The following is a 14,141-nucleotide window of genomic DNA, read 5'->3' as shown; positions in this document are numbered from 1 at the left end:
TTTGGTATGACTCATCATGTTGAATAGCCTCACAGAGTCGAGATAAAGTGGGATGTTGAACACCAATTGCCTTAGCGAACCCTGAATGCCATTCCCCAACTTTGTTGTTTGCTTTTGCTGCGTTTTCAAAAACAGAACCACGGCAGTTCCAGGTGTCAGGCCGGTACTTTGGCTCGTGCCATCCTGGGCGTCAATTCTTGCCAGTCCATGTTGAGTAAAAGGGCCTCATTACGACCCAGGCGGTAAGGGGTTAACGGTGCTGTAAAAGGTTGCGGCGCCGTTAACCCCTTACTGCCTAATTACGAGGTCCCTTTGTGGATCCCTACCTTAACGGTTTTTACCAGCCGTTAAGGATTGGACCCGCAAAGGGGCCTTGGAGGTAATTACGGTACCGCAATTTGCGGTACCATAATTACCACCATCCCCATTCCCATTGAGCCCTATGGGGGCAAAAATGGGAATGGGGAAGAGCCAATGGGGAATGGGGAATTAGCGCCCCGACAACCTTGGAATGGGGTGGTAATTCCGCCATCCACCATGGCGCAATCGTTAAAATACCGGCATCAACCATGATGCTAATAGTGCCATGGTTAACGCCTGGGTCGTAATGACCCCCAAAATATTCTAAGAGAGTCTCTAACAAACCCTCATTTTCTGAGAATAGAATCTGTTTGCACCAATAAATTGTAGGCGTTCTTCAAGCATCAGTTGGTATGAAAGCAAGTCCACAGAGCATTTTCACGTTAAACTCAAATTCTCTGCTTCTTGTGTATTGGGCCTCATTACGAGCATGGCGGTAGCCGTGCTTGTATGGGAGGCATGACTACCGCCATGCTCGCTACCGGCACCGCCTCCCGCAACTGGGCAATAAACGGCCCATTACGAGCTGAATGGGCCGGTAATTGCCCATTTGTGGGTGGCGATAATGCCGGGCTCCAGATCCCCATTCTGACACAAAGGGCAGAATGGGGGTGGGGAGCATGGATGCGCCAGCACCGTTGATAACGGTGCTGGCGCAATTACGAGTTATGCTTGTGGGTGCCACAAAGCCCACCAGGTAAGACCTGGCGGGCTGTCAGGCACCCACAAGCATAAGTCGTAATTCGGCGAGATGGTATGAACGGTGCCGGTGCCTTACCAGCTCCATTCATACCGTCACCGCCAGGGTCGTAATGAGGCCAACTGCCTCATTACGAGGTTGGAGGTAGCCATGGAGATATTAGCTCCATGGCTGCCTCCAAAACCCTACCGACTCTGCCCTGGTGAATGGAGCAATTACCGGTCCATTCCAAGGTTGGCAGGACCGGTAATTCCCCATTCACCAGGGCCCTTCCCCATTCCCATTTGAGCCCCCATAGGGCTCAATGGGAATGGGGAAGACGCTAATAACGGTACCGCAAAAGCAGTACCGTTTTTAGCTCCAGAGTCCCTTCGCGGTCCCGTCCTTAATGCCTGGAAAAACCAGGCGTTAAGAGAGGACCCGCAAAGGGAACTCGTAGTAGGGCGGTAAGGGATTACCGGCACTGGTGCCCTTACCGGTGCCGGTAATCCCTTACCACCCACCTCGTAATGAGGCCCATAGTGTCTGGGTTAATCCTTTGTGGCACCTTTATTGCAGAATCATCAACATCCAATATGACCTTGACAGGCTGTTTTTCCAATATTACATTTTTTATTTCTTGAAAAAGTACCTTGTTTGTTCGGTAAAAGTGCCTAAATGAGTGGGTATGTTTCATTATGTACCACTGCGTGTACTGTATACAACTGCTTGAATAGTTTAGGGCACATTTTGAAGGTTACATCAATTTGCCATACAGCACCCTCCCAAGATATTTCAAAATTGTCCTTGTACTGACAATTATAATTTTCCCATCTTCCAGCTTTCTTTGTTTTTGAAGGAAACTTTCACTGTTAATTGATATATGTTCGGTATTACTACATCATGTTGGCCGATATTTTTGGTAACCCATATGCTGTCTTTGTTTGTTAATTGTCCTTTTCAATAAATAGGAATTTGGCATTCTACCTGCAACATGTGCGGGCATATTTATGCTGATCTCCGATGGTATTGTGTTACAGCGTGCTTTTGATTCCACTGCCATTTTTCTGATACATTTAACATTTTGTTTACTTCAATTTTCGTAATGCTTGGAGCATGGTTGTGCTCTTTTACAAATAGAAATTCGTTTTCATTTGTCTGTACTCTTCCAAGACATTCTTGTCTTCTATATTCAGTACATTTTCACACTTGTATTTTCCCCGTTCCTTTTCCTTTGTATAAATATATCCTTTATTTATGAACTGTGGCTTTCCTTTCTGTGAATATATGAATTCAATTGGCATTGTCCAAAATAATTAGCTGTAAAAAGAATATGAGGGCTTTTAATAATCTCTTCAGTATTTTAAATTGTATTATTGTTCAGTTTGAATTGATTTAGTAAAAACCTGCCTGTATTCACTGCTCCCTCTACTCAGAGTTCTTGTGTTTCATTTACCCCTTAGTAACTCATTTAAGCTGACTTCTTTTTAACTGTACATGTCATTTCTGCTTTAGAACGTTCTCTTTCACAGCATTCCGAGCTCTTCGCTTCCTGCCACACAATGTAAACAAACGTTGCCTCCAATTAGCCCTCAAAACTGCTTTTGAATGCTCGCTGTCTTTCATTTACCTTTTACGAGCACAAGAAAATCAGACATTTTTATATCTTTTTCTATTGAGAGCTTTTAAATGAGGCATTTTGACATAGAACCAGTGGCTCTCCACTGCCTCCAGTAGCACTCTGCAAAAATGAAAGTCATCTTTCTCCCAGTTTACAATGCCATCCCTGTGCCATCCCTCCCCTTCTCTCTTCTACCTCCTCCCCAACTGGCCTTCTTGCTACCTCGCAAAAGGCTCGCAGCCTTGCAGTCCTCTATGATAATGACCTCCAACTGCAATCACATTTTTTATTTCTTAAAAAAGTAGCTTGTTTGTTCGGTAAAAGTGCCTAAATGACTGTGTGTGTGTCATTATGTACCACTGTGTGTACTGTATACAACTACTTCAATGGTTTATGGCACATTTTGATGATAGTGACCTCCAACTGCAACAATTCATGACAACCACTGCCTCTGCTGGATGTATAAACCTGATCAACATTGAAAAAATGCATTAATTTCTTATAATAGGTACCGACAACATGCTGGTAGTATCTCCATGCACATCTGCTCCCTTTTTAGGTTCCTTGACAAACCAAAAAAGACTTTGTCTTCATACGTCAAGTCTATATGCAATATAATTATTCTATTCTTTGAAGACCAATCATCTTTCATTAAGTCACATTTCTTCTTCATAAGCAACACAGTTTTGTCAGGATGATTTCACAATAGTTCACCAAAACACACGATTGGATGTAGCACTTTCTTTCCACCACAACCTTCTACCACATTACAATACTTCAACTTGTCTTCTTCCTGGTCCATTCACCTGCAGGACTAACATCTAATTGTCCCTTTCCTGGTATACTCGCCTGCCAAGATAAACTCCTACTACTACCAGTACTTTTTGGTGAGGCTTGTTTCAAACTTTCCACACGTCAATCCTCAATGGGGAAAGTTAAATCAACAACTGATTCATGGATGAGTCTTTTGACTTTCAACAATCGCAAGAAGTTTATAATTTCTTCTTCAAGGATACAGTACATTTGCAATGACTCTCACACTGATTGGTGTGTGCTTGACAATGGGCCTCATTACACGGTGGGAGGTAACCATGCCGCTACTAGCGGCATGGCTACTCCCTTACTGCATACTGGGTCCGGGTAGGCGGTATGGGGATTTACCGGGTCATTCCGACCCTGAAGGACCCGGTAAATCCCCATTCCAAATACCATTCCCCATTCCCATTTGAGCCCCCATAGGGCTCAATGGGAATGGGGAAGGAGCTAATAACGGTACCGCAATTTGCGGTACCGTTATTAGCTCTGTAGTCCCTCAGCGTGTCCCTTCCTTAACGCCTGGTCAGAACAGGAGTGGAGTAAAACTGCCACGTATTCCACAGTATAAGATTTCAGTCGATGGTGAGCAAGCTTTGAAATGCATCGTCTCTGATTTTGTGCATCGAGGGGTGATTGAGGAAATTGCAGGTAGTTTGTGCAGTAGTCCGATTTTGCCTGTGTACAAAAAAAGGCGATAATGCAATTCCTTTTCATTTTATAATTGATCTGCGTGCCATCAATAAGATCGTCGCTCCACAATTTCCAATTGTGCCTGATGTAACGACAATATTAACTATGATCCCGGCTTCAGCTACTTATTTTAGTGTTGTGGATCTAAAGAATGCTTTCTTTAGTATTCCTATACACAAAGACAGTAGATGCTTGTTCGCGTTCACCTTAGGGGGACGCTGGTTTACCTTCACCCGTGCATCACAAGGTTACACGGAAAGTCCTAGCATTTATAGTAGGGCTTTGAAAGAGCAGCTCGATACCCTTGAGTTGCCCTCTACGTGTACACTTCTTCAATATGTTGACGACTTGTTTTTAGCTGCTGACTCAGAGAGCACTTGTAAGGAGGGCACTGTGCTGTTGCTTATTCACCTGGCTAAACATGGACAGAAAGCTTTTCTTAAAAAATGTCAGTATTGTTGTCAGGAGGTCGCCTATTTAGGCTATTTCCTGGCAAAGGAGGGTAGAAGGTTAACACCTCAATGGATAAAACTCATTTCTGGCATGTCTGTCCCAAATACACAGAAAGAAGTTAGAGCCTTGATAGGAATGGCTTCTTACTGTAGGCAGTGGATCCCAACTTTTCACTAGTGATTAAGCCGAATTTGGCTCTGACAAAGAAGGGCTTTTCTTCACCATTGCCGTGGAACATGGAGCACGAGCGTGCATTTGATTTGCTCAAGGCTGTATTGTGCTTTTCACCGGTTTTGGGCACACCAAATTATGAAAAGGCCTTTGTGTTGTATGTGCATGAATGTGATGGATGTGCTTTGGCTGTATTAACGCAGGAACATGGAGGAAAGAATAGGCCGTGCGGCTATTTTTCTTCCGCCCTTGATCCTGTAGCATGCGCTTTGCCAAGATGTTTGCGAGCTGTCGCTGCTGCTGCTGCGTCTGTCAAACAGAGCGAGGGAATGGTCCTAGGCCATGTTAACCCTAATGGTACATCACTCTGTGGATGTTCTATTGAACAGAACTGAAACGCAACACCTCACTTCCGCACAGTTAACGAGATATGAATTGATCTTGTTTGCACCACAAGAGGTGTTGTGTTCTTAATCCAGCTGAACTTTTACCTTTCCCGCAAGGTACTGCTTGCAGTGATGAAGAGTCACATGATTGCCTCTTTATTACCGAACAAGAGACAAAGGGTAGAATCGATCTGAAAGATACTCCTTTGATAATCCGCAAGGGGAACTTTTTTGTGATGGCTCCTGTTTCAAACTTCCAGATGGTACATCCACAGCTGCTTATGCAATCAATACATTGAGCACGGTAGTGGAAACCAAGAGAATCACGCATAACTCCGCGCAGGCCGCAGAGATTATAGCATTTACCCGAGCCTGTGAACTTTCCAAAGGGCTCACTGTGAATATATACACTACACGCTCAGAGTGCCGGACTAGTGGAAAGACACAACGGCATCATCAAAAACAAACTCGCTAAGACATGTGCCGGCACTAAACTAAAATGGCTGGACGCCTTACCAATCGTGTTATTATCAATGGGGACAACCCCTCAAACTAAGACTGTGCTCTCTCCCTTTGAGGTGGTTATGGGGAGGCCTGCTAAGATCTGGAACATTCTAAAATGTCGTTCTTTGCGAGATGTTGAAAATGTACTTCTTTCAGATTACTGTAGCCAGTTGACTAAAAACTTGTATTTGATTTATCACCAGGTACGAGAGGCTTTACCTGTACAATAGAAGGGCCCCGGTCACAGCATACAGCCTGGGGATTGGATCCTCGTTAAAGCCTTCGAGCGATCTTCTTGCCGTGCACCTTATTGGCGGGGCCCCTTCCAAGTCCTGCTGGTCACACAAACTGCGGTGCAGGTGGCAGGCCGGAAAAAATTGGATCCACACGACGCACACCAAGAGGATTCCACACCCAGTGCCACACTCTACAGAAGAAGCAGAACCCCTCATCAGTACTGCAACCAACGATCCCAAAGCAGTAAACGGCATCAAAAGTGTGTCAGGGATTCTCCCTGATCCTGGGAGGTCTGGGGAAACAGCCATTTCATCCCCACACACTCCAACCATCTTGTTTCTGGAGTCGATCCCTAATTGTGCCTCTGACCTTGCTTCTGCTCATTCGTTGCTTCCAGCGGGAAGTGACGACACATTGTTCACGGATCAATCAGTACCAGGGATCACAAGGTACGATCTGCATCCAAGGAAATAGACTTATGGCACGGTTCGGCTGTGCGCTCATAGAAGAAAGTCATCAAGGGCTTGCCTTTTTGGCCCGATTGATTGTTTGAAAAGGGGATTCTGTTGGCTAGGGTTTGTGGAAGGACTAAGAAAACGCTCGGTCTGGAGGTCGCCAGCTAAGAACACTGGTGTTTTCGTTTGAAGATTACAATGCCTGCTACAGCTACCGCTCGTACCAGACTGATAAGTGAACATGTGACCAGCGGTGAGAATGGACAAACTGTTACGTGGCCCCCTTAAAACATACTGCTGTTTCGTGATAATATTAATTGTGTTTATAATAGTCATTGTTTTAGGCTTCTGGTATCTAGAAGAAGTACATCCGCTTGAGAATTTGTTGCCGACTGAAAATGTACCTACTGTTTTTACTCTTTTCGTGCATCTGTATACTCTATCTTCTAGAGACTCTCAGCACAGACAGATATATCATAATACTACACTATTACTCATCATGAATGCTACACATGCCATCTTTAACAAATCTAATTGTTGGGTCTGTTCACATTTACCGCAACACGGGGATAAGGGGCTAGGTTGGTATATTCATCCTCTACCTTTGACAACTGCATGTTATGCTTTGCTTAGAGCACTATTCTTTGGTTGCTGGAACAATAGCATCTCAGGGAACTTTGATTGGACTAATTTGAACCAGTTTGAGAAACGTGTTCTGGCTCCCTTGGGATGCTCACTCTTTGCAAATAGGAGCAAGCCTAATGTTGCTTCTATTAGGCCTTCTGATAGACTGTCTCGTCCATTTCAATCCTTCATTTATTTTAAAATGGCTCCTAAAGGCAATACGGATGCCACACCTCCTTCCTACACTGTTAACCAGAGCCCCGATTCAGTTTCTTACTGCATACAGAGGAATGGTACTCAGTCAATGGGTGATTTTAAAGGTTGCGCCAATGTTGCAAATTTGACTGGTGAGGACAGACCTTTGTATGTAGGCGAACCTGTCTACTTTGTTTGCGGTAATGTAGCATTTCCATGGTTACGCAGGGATTGGCAGGGAACTTGTTATTTAGGGATCCTGTTACCCGGGGTATTCATAGCCAGTACTGTAGAAATTTTAAAGGCTCGTCCACGCCGGGACGAGAATGGTGACACTTCAGCACACGTTCTGGGAAATGTAGCAAAATCCTTTGTGCCATTTTGGGGGCAAATAATGAACTCTGAAGATATCAGGAGACTAGCGAGAGTACTGGAGAGGACCATCAACTGGACCACTGACATACTTTATAATATAACTCTAGAATAGAAAGCAATAAGGTTAGTAGCACTTCAGAACCAGATGGCATTTGACGTCATCCTTGCTGAACGTGGAGGGGTATGTAAATTAGTGGGGTCTGCTTGCTGTGTTTTCGTGCCAGATTCCTCCCCAACTATCTTCAAGGCAATACAGAATCTGCATGTCTTAAGTTCAGAAGTGCATGTTCCCGAAGGAAACTGAGATCTTAGCGCTTGGTTCTGGGACTTCTTGCGATCTTGGGGTTGGAAGCTACTTTCGGTCTTGCTGATCATTTTAGGAGTTGTGTTGTTTCTTTGCTGTTGTATACAATGTCTATCTGGTATATGTTTGATGTTAGGAGGATGTTGCGCACAGGCGATGGGTACATTAGGACGCAAGGTATATGCCCCAGATAGGAACTCCAATGAATATGTGTTGAAACAAATCTTAGTAACTGATTTTATGGCAATTGATATCTCCGATAGTGATTCAGGATGTATGGATGTTGAGACGTGGAATTCCTCATAAAGTGACTAGAAGTAGAGCGCTTGGCTTAGGCCAAAAGGAGGGTTTGTCGAACGGGAAATCATATCATGCCTCCTTTACTGTATATATTGGCTTAAGCCCAGTCGCTCTGCAAAGAAATCCGCGCTTCAAGGTTCTGACCGTAGATCGATTTAGCTGCCATTTTAGGTTCATCCGCCATTTTGATTCTCGTTCCAAAGTCACCCTGTGTTCTAAAATGGTGGACAGTGTTCTTCTGTTAGTAACATGGCCGTCTTGACCTCTGTATGCATGTTAATGCTTAAACTGCCCGTATGCCAAATGTTAGGGTCATGTACTGAGACCTTGTCCTTCGATGACCTGTGGATAAAGGATTACCTGTGCCAACGATTCTAATCCATGAACATATATTAAGCACAATTTTGTGTAAATACTAAACGTGAACACTTGTTGAACTACATTGTATTAAAATATGTACTAAGGCTTATGTTAGATCCAAGAATATACTTTTGCTATTGTGATTTGTTGAACATGTAAACTGAAGGTGATCCATATGCATATAGCTGGGCGAGTCAGAGGTGAACTCGGCACAAACCCTAGATTGGGAATTATTAACGTATAGAGGGGCTGAACATCTTGTTACAAAACTGTATAAAAGGTATGAATATTCTGATGTACAGTCCCACTCACTGCACACACCGAACAGGGCTGGTATTCACTCTGTTGTACTGGGGGCCTGATAGCTATCTGTACTTTGTCCTTTGAAAACTGTTCAGTTGTAGAATAAAGATCTGTGTATCTTTTGAACCCGTGTTTGGTGTATTTCCTTTTGGGGTACTCAGCCTCGATATTCACTTTTTGCTTTCACAGGGACAGCTAGTTTGCATACCGCTTGCCACTTCGCTTTCTGTGCATACTACAGGACTCCAGACTTCTGCTACTTTCCCAACACGGCATCCCGCTTCCACAAAAGCTGCAGCTCCATCTCCTATGTCTTCCTCCTGCTTCCACTCCTTCTTCTCCTCCCTAATGGCCCACAACAGAAGGGCCTTTAAATGTTTAAAGGTCCCACTCAGGTGTGGGAAATTAATACTACGAGACTGCACACCAAAGTTTTGTAACTCTTAGCTCCTCTTCCTCGTTTCGGAGCACTGTCACTCCACCTTAGAGGTGAACCGTTCAAGCCTTCATAGCTTTTCGCAAAGCTGTCAAGACACTGCTATTTGTCTGGACCTGCAAGCTGAACAGCCCACGTACATAATATGTTATGTAATGTACATTATAACAATATACAATGCAATGTAATGTCCATACATGCAACACATTATGCTGCATGTAACTAAGTCGTCTCTCCATGGAACAGAGGAATGAGGACTTACAAAATCTAGCGCCTGACTTCCCGCACCGCCGGGACTTGTAATGTCCCGGTGGTACCGAGAAGTCAGGCGTCAAATTCAGTGTTACGGGTGTTGGCGCCAACCTCGTAATGAGGCCCATAGTGTAGAATTATAACAAGTTAAAGTAGTATTTATTCCCTGACTCTTACATATTTCACTTCCCTGTTTTCCATTAGAGTATTCACACTTCATGCCTTGGGGAATTCTGGGAGAGAATGCTTTACTATGATAACAAGCCATCAGATATTCAGGCATTATTGGAATCTTCACCCTGAGAAGATGATGACTATCGTTTTTTCCTTCACAGAGACCTCACATTCCCTTGATGGCCTTCTCATCCCATGTGATCCACCCGGCTAATACCAACCCTAGGGTAAGGATCAGGTACCGCTGCCTTCCCCTGGCAACATGGGAGGAGACTTTAGGCTGGGATTCTGTGAGGAATCCACAGGATTTATCACACTATCTAATTCCCTCTGATCCTCCACTGCAGCCAAACTCAATGTTCAATGCGCCACCTTTTTTCCTCTATCTCCCACTCTTTCTCTCTAATTGAAATGCAAATGCAGTGTAGGCCATCTAGACAGCTAATAACACTTATCATGCTTGCTTTGCCGTTATTGGCCATTAGAAAACATTTCTTGTCACAGGAAGATAATCTATTCAGGCTGGTTGCAGAAATGTACTTATCTTGTTTCCCTACCCATGTTTCGCACCAAATAAAATGTCATGCCACGTTAATAAAATATGTTCAGACTGGCTGCACCAATGTAGGCCAATCTAGCAATGTTATAACACTTACAATGTTTGCTTTACCCTCATGCTAAGTAAGAAAATATGTCCTAGCTCTGCACTAATTGAGCACTCCACTCCAACAATCAGAAACCCACTACCGAGCGCACACACAGTCATGCAGCATACAACATTCATGCACTCTCACTCTGTCATTCACATGCACACACATATACCACACTCAGATTCACATCTGCAACAATACAACAAACTCTCTTGCATTCACACTTGCAGCCAAATTACATTCTCACATTCATAAACACACTTAAAGTCACAAACCATTCAGTCCCAATGATAATTCCTTCTAATACCACTCCTTAACAACTACCCGAAGTAGAATTTTGGCAGATTTATCCTCAATGCCTTGAGTGGTACTGCCATTTGTGAATGGTGGAACTAGCAAGGCTAATTCTAGTAAAAAAGGAGAGTCCATTTCTGGTTTTGGAGCATTCATTGGAAGAAAACATATCTACTATGGAGCTTACAAGATGAGAAATATTTTACAGGACTCAAATGCTTTATTTCTTAACAATCTGCTTATGAGTTTTGAATTTCATTGAAAAGGCTGCATGGGACAGCATGCAGTAGGCTTCCTATGGAAAGCAAATCAGTAAAATATACCAAATACATTATTTTAAACAAGGAAAGAATCTTTGACATGTGTAAGGAAGGAGGGGGTTGTTGAGCCCCCCATACATTCTAGACGGAAGGTACCACTTGCTCTTGCACTAGCGGAGGGATGCCTTCCTTGCCCTTCTGCGGCCTTTGGGGACAAGGCCCTAGCATAAGCAGAGGTGGGGCTATTGCAAGACACACTTGGACTTCATGTTCTGTACCCTCGACTCCATCTTTGGACCAGGCCACATTCTGGTATTGCAAAGTCTCCTCTCCCCTCAGCAGCTACGCACACAGCGAGCACTGATAGTCCCCACCTTTTTCCCCTGTGCCTTTGCCTCCCAAGGCCCTTTCTCACAGATGCCTTGAGACAAAATGTTGCAAACAAACAATGTATTCATTTCATCCTTCCTCTGAGATAACTGTCCTGTATGTGACCAAGCTGAACCATAACATGTAGTTCATCCATATCAACAAGCCTGCTCCTGCACCTCTCACCCCCACCATTGGAAAACTACTGCCTGTTCAACCCAGTGCCCCTCCAAGCTATTCTTTTGATGTAACAGAAGTGTGACCCTTCCCTGCTGACCACCCTAGAGTGCCCCCAATAAAACCAGACCTCTGTCACAGTATATCCTGTCCTAAACTAACATGTGTCACTCCACCTCCTCCTGCTCTGATATGCCAGACCTGACAGCTATCAATCCCGCCCCCAACAGGTTACCTCAGGGGAAAGACCCCCACCCCCTTCACCTCGCCAGTGACCAAGAATGAGATAATGCAAACATACATGTACAATTTATAGGCAGCTTCAAAGGTGTAGTATTGATCATTATTTACTGTATGTCTCGGATAAGTGCATGGATTAGTTAGCCAGAACCAGCCGCTTCTCCGGACCTGACCCATCCTTCACCTCGCACAGACCAGCCCAGATAACCCACGTGATGTCCAACCTCCTGCCAAGTCATCAGCCAATCTCGTAGAGCTTACAGCGTTATACTCCACCCCTTCCCAAACCAATGAAACTATAACTTGTAGACTGTATAATAATTGTCACTGATGACACTGCAACCCTTTAAAATGTATTGTTTCTGTATTGTTCGCCAGAGCGCTCTCGAGGCAGCAGAGTTCTCTCGATGCTGAATCTTATATAAACCTTTGATGACTCTCAACACCAATCTCTTGGTCTCATTCCCTACAGGGATGTGTCCTTTATTCTGAGTTTTATTGGTGATGTGGGGAGTGGGCATCTTCACTTGGCGACACCTGGGACGTGATTTGAGGGTGCACAAAGAGATACCTTGTGCCGTGCGGCCAGATCCGGGATGCCCCCCAGCAAAACCATTGCCTCCTGAAGCTGACCAGTGAGCGCACAAAGAGAGGTTCCAAGGGTCGTGGCCTTTGCAAATACCTGACTGTTCACCAGGGCGGGTCATGGCTTGGTTGGGGTGCAGCCCCTATTGTGGATAGACCATGAACGGAGGCTCCCTTATCACCCCGGACACGTGAGTATTGGTTGCGAGAATCTCAAAGGAAGGGAATTTGAAAAGCAGGTAACAGGTGTAAGGGTAAAGTTGAAGGAATAGTGGGGAGTCAGATTTAGGGCCTGGGGCTTGTATGAGTGTAACTGGTAGGCTTTTTCTCCTCTTTCCTTTATATGGCCATTAGTTTGTGAGTACAGAAGTAACGGAATACGGGAAGAATACGGGAACCTAGCTCCGAAAGGGGGTGGAAGGCGGCGCCATGTAGCATTGTCAAAACCAGCGCAGGAAAATAAGTGGAGAAAAAATAGAATAAACATAAGTGTCTTGTGCAATGAATACACTCGGGAGATACTAGCAAATTTGTTTTCCTTGTGTGCATAACTCTTTTAGAGGTCAGCCGAGAAGACTCAGGGAAGGGGGGCAGGGGGAGTGAGAGCAGAATATGAAAGTTTGATCTAGGGTAAGGAGGAGGTGTAGTCAGAAATAGAGCAACTCTATGTTATATGTTCACTGTCGTTAAAGTCAATTGTGTTGGTACGTCTACAAAGAATATGTGAATTTGTCCTATATTGAATTAGTTTAAAGTTCGTTTTTGTTCATGTGGCATGGAGAAGGTATAAGTGAAAAGGTACAAGCTAAACTGAAGTATTGTCAATTCTATATTATTATTTTTTACACAAAACACCTACATGAGTGACCCCAAAAATTAAGCGGGGGTCATGGGAGGAGATACACCATTAGCCCATATTTGTCAGAACCTCCCCCTATATAGTGAAAAAATACAGAAGTATCATGACCAGTGGCTCACAGAGATAAAAGTGGAGGGATTGTCCCAAGTGTGGCCAGAAGGAGGGTCATTTGACAAACGTAAATTAGATCTTTTGACAATCCACCTATTAGCAAAATATCAGGGGAAAGCACCTTAAAAAAAACACAAAGTGTTAGATCTCTGGAGGATGTTTGAAGAAATGCCCCCAGTGAGTGGAACAGACAAAGAAGTGCCAGCTGAACCGGCACTCGCCCCAGCAGGGGGGAGGAGAAGTGGAAGAGGGGCAGTGCTAAAAACATGGGACAAAGAACTCACTAGGCTTTACCCACTGTTAACTAGGCCCGCTGCGGGGTAGAGTGGCCCATCTTATTTGCCCACACCAACTGCACCTTCTACTCCCACAGCATCAGCCCTGCATCCCTACGATCCTAGAGGTTTGTACGGACCCACAAGCGCCCCTTCAGTAAACCTTGCACACCTAACTGGTGACCTAGAAAGACAGCTTGCCACCACAAAAATGGAACTGACACAATTGAGAGCATTATGTGACAGAGGCCAGATGTTGCCTGTGAGAGGGGAAGCGCCATTCATCTCGGCGGGCGGCCCAACACCATCGCCACCCCCATCCAGGAACCCATCTAGCCAACCGGAAGATGAGTGGAAATCCAGGGAGTTTTTCTTCCACCTTAACAATACTCCCATAAGACTACTACGAGTTGGACAAGAAGGTAGCCAACCAGGGGAGGAACAGGGAAGTAGAGAATTGGACAGGGAGATAGATGCAGTGTGGAGTGACCTAGATGAATACGAAGAGGGAGCAGCAGCAGCAGGAAGGCCACTGCCACTGCGGGAAGAGCAGGAAGATGGGGTGGTGCGACAGAGGTGGCAAGGGAGGTTAAGAAGTAGGTTGGGAAACATTGAGTAAAGCGAAA

This window comes from Ambystoma mexicanum, chromosome 6p (assembly GCF_040938575.1).
Source record: "Ambystoma mexicanum isolate Mex_15411 chromosome 6p, UKY_AmexF1_1, whole genome shotgun sequence".
Lineage (NCBI taxonomy): Eukaryota > Metazoa > Chordata > Amphibia > Caudata > Ambystomatidae > Ambystoma > Ambystoma mexicanum.
Note: the sequence above shows the minus strand (reverse complement) of the source record.